This window comes from Cyanistes caeruleus, chromosome 5 (assembly GCF_971803275.1).
Source record: "Cyanistes caeruleus chromosome 5, bCyaCae1.hap1.1, whole genome shotgun sequence".
NCBI lineage: Eukaryota > Metazoa > Chordata > Aves > Passeriformes > Paridae > Cyanistes > Cyanistes caeruleus.
Window position 1 is genome coordinate 29289725 of NC_141705.1, and position 12217 is coordinate 29301941.

Consider the following 12217-nt stretch of genomic DNA (forward strand, 5'->3'; position numbering starts at 1 on the left):
CAGCCCCTGTTGCTCACATCACTCAGTTATTTTCCATTTGGCTTTATAAGAAGTGGCATTTAGGTTGTTCCTAAATAAAATGTTATTGTGGCAGTTTTAGGAAGAACAGTTGCATTCTGTAAGAGAAAATTTCCATTTATATGCACATGCGTAGTGTCATATTAAGGAGAAGCTAGACAGATGTTTGCACAAATTAAGTTTCTGTACCTGATTTTTCACTGTGAAATATAAAACCTTCTTGCAATTCCTGCTTTCTTAAAATTAGTAAACTAGGTGTTCAGGGGATCCTGATGCTGTCATGAAAGCCCATTTCCACTTGATTAGAATGGGATTTACAGACATTTGAGGCAAGAGGGGATCTCACCACCTTTGCTAGTGATGGAATAGCAGAAGGGAACCCAGGACAGACAGACTTCTAGGCCTCAGTCAGGTGTTTAAACTGATATAGAATCAATACATGTTAGGAGCCACAGGATACAGAAGGTGAAATACAGCAAAAGACTCCACTGGCTGCAGTTGGGGATAGGACAAAGTCAGTAGTCTATGTCAATAACAAAAAGGAACAGTTTAACTGCTTCTAATACAATGACTTATTGACACTGTGGATGTGTTCTGCTGAGGGTGGGAAACTGCACCTATCACCACCCAAAATATAATTACTTTCTCCATTATCAGCAGATATTTTGCCCCAAAATTTAAATAGGTTTAATAAAAGTATGATGTCCCATGCCACTCAACATCCTACTTTCTTCAAACTCTGCCCCAAAAAATGTTTTTTTTATTTGGTCAGAATATTTTGTCATTCAATTAAATCCTGGAATTTGGAGATGGAACAGAGTTAACTGACTGTGTGCTGCTCTGAAGCATGTAAGTTATATTAATCATAAAGCATGTACAATATCTTCCACCTGATACAAGCACACAATAAAACAACTAGTTTTCTAAGAAGTATTTTAGTTTAACACTACAGGAAGAGTCAAGAAGGAATACTCTCTTGGATACAGTATCTGTGAGACCAGAAATCCCTGAAACAGGTACTGCCAGGGCTAAAGATAAAGCACCAAAGTCTCTTCAAAATGCATGGAAGATGACAGCAACAGAAACTTTCATCTGCTGTTACTTCCAGCAAAAGCCTGTGAACTACCAAGCCAGGCAGAATTCAAGAGTTAGGGTACTTAAACAAATAAACAGAATCCAGCATATTTTGGCTTTTAGAGTCAACTTCACCTGCACTCCTTGAGCAAGGGTTTTCTAGCTGTTCTGCATTTCTGATGGTAAGCACTACTAATCAAACAATAAACAAGATCTTCAGTTAATAGCAGTGGTTAAATAACAAAACTCAGCAATCACAATTCCATTTTTATCAATGGCCCTTTTAACCTGATTTATAGAGTGTGGGCAGCCATTCTTGAGTATGAAATAAACTTTTAAACCAAAATGAGATGTAAAAAATACAAAGCATTTTCTTACACAACTCAATGTCTGGCCATCATTTAATGCATTGGACATTCCCCAAACAATTCATGGCAAACAGTGACATGTAATAAAGATTAAATAAGATTTGCCATTTTGCTTTCCTTAAAAAATTTGAGAAAATGTCCCCTGTGCAGGTTGTTTACTTTTGTAAAACTTCAACTGTATCAGTTAAAGCCAATCAATCATGATAACATGACAATGTTTTTCTCTTGCCCCCTTCTCTCCACACATACATATATTTAAAGTCATTTATGCATCTTTTTCATACTTAAAACTCTATGTTTGTCATGCAGATGACATTTTTTAAATCTCTCTAGTCATCTCGATGAAAATTCACCCACATTTTGCCCGCTTAGAAGACCAGAAAAATCACTTGGATCATCCACAATACACACTTGGTAGCATTTAGCTGCTACAGGCAGTACCAGAAAGCTTTGCAAGAGAGCTAAATAAGCCAGCTTATATACAACAAAGTAGCATTGAATCAGGTAAGTAACCCATTCTTGCTGACTATGAAATAGAGACAAATGAAAAATGAGACCAAGGAAGTGAAACAAATTTCTACTCTGTACTGAACAAGGTAAAAGTTCTGATACAAGTTACCCCACGTTGCCAGTAAGAAATGTAGATTTTGGGTTGTCTTTTTGTGCATTACACATTTGTGATCTGACGTCAAAATATTGCAATTCAAACACTCTTAAAAACCAATTAGATGTTTAGATAGGGCTGCACTATGTTAGAAAAAGACTGTGTGTACAAACTAACATTACTGACACAACACAGAAAACATGAAACTTTATTTAATGCATCCTGCAAATTATGTGCCTTTTTTTTCATTTTAAATTTGTGCATGACTTTTTATTTTATCAGTTAAAATATTTTCTGGTAAGACTGCATGCTCCCTTTAGGTAAACCAATTTAATTTACTGACTTACATTCATCTGCAGTGAGGTGTACCATAGGAAAACAGATATAATCCCGTGACATAGTAGGTCTGTTGTATCCTTGATTAGCCCTGATGCAAGACATTTCCTCATGATGTGTAGACAGCTCCGGACTTTTAAGGGGAAGACACCCTTCAACAAGGCCAGATCGAGTCACAAGAATGTGACCACAGCTATCTGCAAACCAAAATGCCATTTTCTATCCTTTCATTTTCACTGAAGCTTTGAAGTAAATACGAAAAGAGCCAGAACTGAGCAAATTACCTGAGGACTGAAACATTTTTGACATAAGTCTCAAATGCAGTTCAAGCCTTTTATACTTGTTCTTCGTTGTTCTAGTTTTGTTTCATCTCAGAATGTGAGTGATGGCAGTGATGATGGAAAGATTGGACAGCTGGCCTCTATTCCTTATGTTGGATACAGACAGAAACACTGTGAGATTCCCTCTTTCAGGAGCCTCAGAGCCTGTGCAGAAGAAACATTTAACTATTTCTTTCTGAAGGAATTGTGCAACAGGAAGGATCCATTTCACATCCACTACTTCAGCAGGTTCTGTATGCTAAAAGATTTCCTCTCTAAGTGAAAAGGCTGTAATTTCAAACCAAATTGTAAGTAATGTGCTGAATTTGCTGTGCCAACATGAAAAATTCTCAAATCCCCTTACTGCCATAAGTCCCAGTAAGATGTTGCTCAGCAATCTCTACTTTCACCCATTCACAAAACATGGGAAGATGGTTATATTTAAAAAAGCATGCACTAAGTCTAGGACAATGAAAGTTGCAATGAAATCTAACTTAGAAGTCAAGGTAATTACTTATTCCAAGTATCATCCTCTAGAAAACAGGTTTTAATGAATTCTGTCTCTCTCTATAAAAATGATAGTTGCCCCTATTAAACTACTTTACCAGTCTGTGTTTTGCTTCAATTACCACCAACCATATGTCCTATGGCATAAGAATAAGGACTCCATCATAATATAAAAGAATGGAACCAAGACTGAACTCTCATGTTTTCTGTCTTAGCACCTTTAAAATACATAGAGCAAGGTAACTGGTCTATGAAACTAATTTATATCTCTCCATTGCCTCATTTATAGGATGAAGCAAGAAAAAGAACCTATCCACACTCCTGCTGCCACAGGCAAAATAGGGAAATACGCTGAAATTTATACACTAAAATACACTGAAAATTTATGATAATATTTAATAAATTTTGACTCATATTTAAATCACCACAGTTTAGGTGCTCATCTACAGAAAGTGAGCAAATATGTAACACTTTTTGGATAGGGGAGTGTTTTTTCAACACTCTTACTTAGTAATGATGCACCCTTCTGGAATAATTAGATACAATGATTAGACACATTACTGTATGCCATGCTAGATGTAGAAAGAATGGAGCTGTTCCATAAGACAAGGCCACTGAAGAAAGCAGGACAGTGCCCTCACTGTCAGGAAACAGCCCCAGGACCTGAGCATGGCATGGTTGTCACTCTCAAATACAGGTCTGAGGCCAGCCCAGAAAAACTATTCACGATCAGCAGGGACAGGAGAAGACACAGATCTGCCCATGGCTCTGTTCAGATAAGGGCTGAAGCTCAAGCCCACCATGGGCTCAGGTTGGGGCTGGGCAGAGCACTTTAGGTCTGTCCCCCTAAAACATCAACGATGTCTATTAGGGTACTGTTTGCACTAATACTTAATAACCCATAAAAGGCAAAAATATTTCACAAGTGAAAATAAGACAGGTAACAGAGATGTTAAGTATTGTTAAAAAACAAAAATACCAGCAAAATCATCTCCTCCTTTTCTTATTTATGTAATAGTGGATCATAAGAATTTTCAAAAAAAAAATAAAAAATGCAGCAACTATTCAGATAATAATGTTAATAAGTTACTGTGACACCTTTCTCTCCTGCTTGCCATTTTTAATGTGTGGCATCTGAAACCAAAACAGGCAGGTGCATTATATTCAGTCTCACTGTGCTAGCAAACAATATCCAGAGCATAAGAACTGATATTATATAAGACAGCAGTGATAGACATAAACTTAAAAGAAAATGGGATAAAAATCATGACTACACACAGAAGCCTCTTGCACAGTTGGCATCTAAGAGCCAGACTAAATTTTGATAAAGAATGCAATCCAAATTCCTTCATTTCACTGTGATTCCAACACCTGATGTGGTAGGCTTTCAGAGATTGTGATCAGTTCTTTTATTCTTGCAGCACATGATTCTTACTTCAGAAAAGGTGTGACTTTTTTTAAATCTATTTGTTACTTACATTCTATTGACAAAACATCTATAACTTCATGTTGAAAGGATCTATGTGCATAGTGTTCTTATTCCTTTTGAAATACTATGACTTAAACTAGTAAAATAAAATTCAACTTGGATATCACAGGGAATCTGGTACAAGATCTGTGAGGGATTCTGTGAGTTCTTAGACACCTGTTTACTAGTAATAATACACAACAAGACTACATTAATTAAAAATATTTAAAAAAAAATAAAGAAGAAGAAAGCCCTACTCCAAAGAATGTACAGTCTGTATACAAATATAGGGACAGCAAATGTGTAAAATACCAGATTAGAGGACTACACTGCCCCAGTAAATGAAGGAACTTTATCACTTGCAGAAGTAGAACAAGAGATATAAAGGCAGAAGTGGTCATGTACTGCTTGTACCAGGTTCCTTGTGGTATCCAACTTAAATTTTATTTTAATAGTGTAAATCATAGTATTAGCTACATGACAATCTCTTCATAGTCTGTTGTTTGGAGCTGGGTTTGCCACTCCAAAATATTAAAGCAGACTGTTCAGTTATTAATTTTTACAACATTTGCATTTATAGCTTCATAGTGTGTCAGAGAGCTTTTCCAATTAAGTTTATCTGTAATATCTAAAGCATACACATGTTAAATCATAGAGTCATAGGATGGTGTGGGTCGGAGAGTACATTTAAAGGCCATTTAGTCCAACCCCCCTGCAATGACCAGGGACATCTTCAGCTAGATCAGGCTGTTCTGCACCTCATCCAAGCTAACCTTGAACCTTTCCAAGAATGCAACACCTCTGGGCAACTGGTTCCACGGCTTCACCATTCTCATTATACAAATCTTCTTCCTTGTACCTATTCTTACCATCCCTCTTTTAGTTTAAAATCATCACTCCTTGTCCTATTGCAAGACCATGCTAAAAGCATTTCTTAAAAGCTCCTTTAACTACTAAAAGGCCACTCCCTAAAGCTTTCTCTTCTCCAGAGGTGCTCCAGCCCTTTGATCACCTCCATGGCTGTCCTCAGGACCCACACAAACAGGATTCCAGAGCCAGGTACAATATTGCAGAGTGAAGAGGGAGATTCCCCTCTCAACCTGCTGGCCATGCTTTTGGTACAGCCTAGGGTAAGGCGCACATGTACCTAGGTTGTGGGTGCACACAAACCAGCTCATGTCCAGTTTTCCATCCACCAGTACCCCAAGTGCTCCTCCACAAAGCTCCTCACAATACTAATTTCCTGAGTGCTATACAGTAGAAATTAGAAACAAAATTTCCTAATTTTTGATCCTGGGATCTCAGTTCAAAAGTAGGCAATTCTGAACAAGCAGGATTTGGAAAAATGAATAGGAAAAATAATGCAACATCTGTTTGGAATTTGGACTGAGATCATTGTTCAGCTGACAATATTAGATTCTCTTTTCTCCATTCTACTAATAAAGAACCATGGCTAGATAACACAATTTATTTACTTACATGCTAAGAAAAGGCTTTTGGGTTATAATTGTTTTTATTTCCTATAGCAAATTGCATCATATCTTCTAGAGAATTATGGATGTCTTAATTTACCAGACATTGCAACTCCTATTTATGTTTAAGTCTTATCATAAGAGAAAGGCAGTAGATATGTGTTGGACCAAACTGCCTACAGCAAAATGGACTTTCAAATATTGCATGGAAAAATAATTACACAAAAGCCCTTTCCAGAGATGTAGGAGTCTCAGCATCTAGGGGCCAGTTTTCAGAAATAAGTTACCCCTCAAAATCAGATAAATAGATTTTTCCTTATGAGAAGCCATACAGGACAGAGAAAAAAGAAAAGGAAGGAAATGAAAGGATGGATACTTTACTGATAACATGTTGTAGGAAACAGAAATATTTTGTTCATTTCAGAAAGGCAAGTGGCCAGACATTCAGATGAAGATTTGGCTTTTTTAACTCAAGAACATTGTTTCATCATATCCTGGTTTTGTCAGGGATTGAGTTAATTTTCTCTCTAGTATTGGAAAAGGACTGTGCTTTGGGTTTAGGATGAAAAAATATTGATAACACATTGATGTTTCAGTTGTTGCCAGTTAGTGCTTACACAAGTCAAGGCTAAGTGTCATGCTCTAAGTAGGTGCCCAAGAAACCGAGGAGGAGCATAACCAGGACAGCTGACCCAAATTACCCACAGAGATATTCCAAAGGGAAGAATAGGATAGGTAGTGATTCCCAAGTGACTTTTGTCACTGGATGAAGAGCAAATAAATAACTTAAAAGGGCATAAATTCAGAAGTCGTTCTCTTTCCTTCACCTCCTCCAATGGCTCTGTGCCTTCCTTCATAACCCAGTCACAAAGGCAGAAAGAGAAGAAAATATATCTATCCTATGGCAGCTTAGGACATATACCATAGACTTTCATAAGAAATCTAAAAGGGAAGTTAACATTTCATAGCAGCTCCTTTTCATGAATGAAACAAAGCAGTTAATTTATGCCATGAATTCTAGCTGAATTTTGATTTACTGAACTGGCAGCAAAACAGGTTCACTAATTCCTGGCAAGCCACTTATTTAATGTACTTAGAGAGCAGGATAAAGAAAAGTACAGGCTTATCATTCAGCTTATACAAAAACAGAGCAAAGGCAGCTCCAAAACATTTCTCTATATTGAATGGTCTTAAATTTTTTATTTTAAAACCAGCAAATTTTAAGTTCAAATACATTTTTTATGAGATCATAAGTGAAATATAGAAAGTAATGAAGAATGTTATAAGTGATCTTATGAATTATGGATCTATTCTAGACAGCTGTAACTGCTCTCAGGCCAGAGGAATTTTGTGTAAAATATTTCACTTAGAGATGACCTATTCTTAAATGTTTGTAACAATAAACGACTCTATAACATATAAATCCAGATACTTTTCTATCCATTTTTATTGTGACATGAACACTGAAAATGGCTGGTAACAGTCATCTTGGGCTAATTTATATTTCTTCTTGTTTTAACATCTACATTTCTTTCAGCTAACATTTCAGCAGGGTCGAATCACTGACAACCCTCTACTTTCTTTCCCTTTCAGTTCAAACTTTTCTGGCAGTAATCTCAACCTCTTTGCTTATTTTTCCTTGCTTCATTATTGAGCACAAGTCCTCAGCATTAAGTTATCTTTGCTGTTTGCTTTTGATAACTTGATTTCACTTTCTAAATTTATTTTTTGGCATACCAGATTAGTCCCAACATTCAGTCATGCTTATTGTGATGCATGTAACAAAATATTTAGCTAAAACAGATTGAGAAGTGCTATATTCATGACCTAGTATTACTGAGCTTTTAATTTTTCATATTATCAAAATGTTTATTTTTGATAATGTTATTATCAAAATTTTCTATAAAAATACAGGTATATCTTCATTCACTTGTAAGTAGGACTCAGCATTTCAAATGGAAGTTGTACTGTATAAATCAGATCTGCATTTTATCAATCAAGGCTCCTCTGTTTCATACTTTCCATGCTACAGAATGTCAAGTATTCATCAAGTGCTAAAGATGGCCAAAATGGCTAATCATAACTGCTAGTACAGACAAAAAAAATTAAGCAGATAATTTTTTTATTTAGCAGCAGAGGGAAGAGTTCAGATTTTTTTTCCAAATTCCCCATGCATTCTCTTTATTCTGCTCATGCCATAACCACTTTTGTTTGTCTAGTCTGCCAGACTCTTAAAGCTAAAATGCTGAAGTTGATAGTATGATAAAGTCTAATTGCCACCTATAGTCTTTTTCTCAATTTTTTTGAAAGATTATGTTTATAAAATAGATTTACACTTGGTAAATTATATATTTTAGAGAGTCGGCCATAAAACAGATGGGTCTGACTGGCACAGTTACAATTAGTGACAGTGAAGCATATGGTAAGTCACTCCAACAGTGGCAACTCAAAACAGTCAATTCAATTAACCAGAGCCCCGTTAAACCTTTTCAGACTCAATTTAGTATGGCTAGCATTGCCATTAGCATTTGTAGCTAAATACCAGATCTGCTGTTACATTTTAATGCCTTTGAAAGTAAAACTGCATTTATGGGCAAATCTCTGAATGTAAATTTAAACATTCAAGGATTTGCTCAATTAGAAGCTCTAATTTGATAGGCATTTCTCCTTCAAGCTCTATCCTGAACTTAGAGAGCTCCAGCTGTAAGTTCCTGTTAAACTGACTCTATATGTTTAGAACACAGGCTTGGAAACCACCCTTCTTTTAATGGATAATATCCTTTATTTCAAATCTGATGTTTATTGAGTAAGAATTTGCTTCAAAAAGCTCAGTGCATTTATGAAGCAAAGCCATACAAATACTTTTGCTGTTACCTCCCACTCAGCTTTGGCAGCCTGGTCTCCCTCAGTGACGGGAGGGTGCAGAGCACCTTCTGCAATGTCTGTGGGTGCATTTCTGCTCCTCTCCTGGTGACATTACAGAAGAAAACAGGCAACATGTGTCAGTCAATCACCTCACTGATTCAGATGAAAATTAACCTGGCAGCAGCAATAACAAAAACAATAGGTTTCAGACATCCTCTGATGTCACAAGTAAGCTGTGACAGGCAGATGCAGCTTAAAGCAGGGAGAAGAGCAGGACGATTCATTTCAATGGCAGACTGCAAGGTGCCAGCTGAAGCCACGTCTCAATAGGTAGAAATACATGTAAGATTTTAACATCAGCTCTGACTCAAGTGTTGACCTCTGAAATCAAATTCCACACTGCCGTTTTACGCCTATGTCTTATTGCTTATTGAAACACACTTAGTAACCATTGTTAAAATTCATTTGGATCATAGCTATTAAAAATTAACTATGGATTTCCTCAAAAGTGCAATCTGAATTGATAACTTAAAAAAATATTCTAAAAATGTTATGCTTATATTTGAAAAAATATAGAAATAAATCAAAACATGAGACATTTGAGGATTCCTAAAGATAAAAATCCAGTTGACTTCATAAGCATGCATCATCCTAATTTTGTCAGAATTTCAGCTATGCAGACAAATAAATAAAATGTATTTCTTAATATATCATCTTCTTTGATTACAACTGACCTCATTCTCCTGTCCTTAATGCACACTGTCATTGCTGTTGGCTTTATACATACTTGAAACAAGTAGATCATCTACTGACATCTCCCTTTTGCTTTCACACTTAATAGAAAAGGAAGGCCCCAGCTCTCATCCTTTATGTAGCACCCCAAATCAAAATTTAGACTCTAATACTTTGATTCCCCTCTGAATCAGGGGAATTACTGTTCATTAGGTTTTGCAGGTGGAAAGGCCAAAGTCTTTGATTCTGTCACTCTTGCTATGTAGGGTGTAGAAGTTGCTACAATAACATCTGGGATTACCTGGTCAAGAAAGAGCACACTGTAATATGCACAGGGCTGAAAGAGTATAAATTTTCAACAGAAGATAACTAGAATATTTATTAATATCAGCATTACTGAGAATTTTTTAGTGTTATATTTCCCTCTGCTCCAGTACAAGTGATAAAGCCCAAGACAAGAATCTGGCTCAGAAAACAGCTGCTTCTTGTGCAAACAGAACAAAACCATACAAAACTCAAGATATGTATACCCTCTAAAGGTATGTAAACACTATCAAAAATATATTTATAAAAAATGTGCTGTGTTAGAAGAGCTGCTTATCACTGTAAGAGTCCACAACATGAAACAAGCACCAATATAATTTCACCACAGGAGAATACAATTTTGTCATCACAATTGAGGAATTGTGACTCACAATTCATGAGGAATAATAAAAATGTGTCCATTGACTGAATAAACATTCTCATCTCAGAAGAATTTAAAATGTAACCTGGAAGGTCTGTGTGCTTTTCAAAATTCTAGCTTCACTTCTGAAGAAAAATAAGCAAAAGCTTTGATATTGTATAAAAATGGAGTCATAAAACGAAAAGTACTGCTTCATATTAGAGGGTGAGCATTATATTGAAAACTGAATTCCCTCTTTATAAAATAAAAATAATTTAACTGTAGCTTCAAATACACACAAGAAACCATGTACACCTTAGAGTTGAAGTTCAAACATTGTTTATCTCAACATAAACTAGTAGAAAAAAGTTCAGGAAATTAGTCTAGCATCAGAAAACTATCCATATCAGGAAAGCTAAAAACTAAGGCCCACAAACCAAAGCTTTTTAAATCTGCCTCAACAACCAAAAAGAATAATAAACATGAGCCTAGTAAAAGCAGATGCACATTCACTGCATATACAAAGAGTATGACACAAAAAAAATTGGAAAGGTGTGAATTGCTTCATCCATCTACTGTGATAACTGAAACCTACCTGTAGTACTGTAAAGACACCATCTCTAGATGGAAATGATGCCTTATACAAAGCTTAATATCATTAACTCTCCTTTAAGGGAAGTGTCCTGAACTCCAAAAATTATTAACTATTATCTTAACAGAAATATCAGTATAATTTATTATAAAATCGTAAATGCTAGTCAGAATTAATCCTTTCTCCCCACCTTTTGCTCCCCCAGGCTTTCAAAGCCTTAACTTGACTTTTTTTTTTGTCAAATACAAATATTTTAATACTTGAAAGGTTTTGAAAGAATGAGGTTTATAAGGTAAAACGACATCAAGCTAAGTAATGTAAGGGCTACTCCAAAGAGGTTTTATTCCATGTTTAATTTCAAAACATCTGTTTTCCTCTATTTTTTCTGAAATGGTTTTGAAATTTCCAGATTTGTTATAATATATATTTATAATTAAATCCATGAGCCTAATCATGGTACTGAATCCAAACACGGTGAACACGCCTTTTACCACTCACCAACATGAACTACACAACACTAACATCAATAATAATTTCTATTCTTTGACTTACAAGGTATAATAAGGCTGTAAAAATAAGAATGATACTAGTAAATGTGTACTGCTTCATCACAGACAATGAACAATATTGCAAAAATGCAGGTTTACTGTAAAGCTCTGGGGTTAAATCTTTGAGACAATTACTTTGTCTTTAGGAACATTGCAACAAATCAGCATTTTGTTCAATTCAAAATTAAATTTACCATTGCAGGGAAGCATTAACAGCCAAGAAGAGATTGAATATAGCCAATAGGTTTGTTAAATTTGGAGCTTTGAGGATCATTATTTAAAAAAAAAAAAAAAAAAGCAAAAAAAGAGCAAGGTTCCGAGAGGGAAACTTTGCCAGTAACTGGTCAAACAACATTACCTGGCATGACAGGAAATCAGCATGTGGCAACAAGCCAACTTCTAAAGCTTTCATCAGCTGTTTTAATCACCAAAGATTATTATTCCAACTTTAAGAAGCTTATGTGATTTATCTTCGTGGGTCTGACAAAAGAAAGTCAGCAGTCATTCCAAGAGAGGCATTACTATTGTGCTCTGTGATATTTTAGACTGTCAGGAAGTGGTACAATGTACATGATACACTCCGTGTAATCCTTACATTCCTGATTGTATAAGCCTCAAGAGAAAAGCTCTATGTGATGATGATCACACA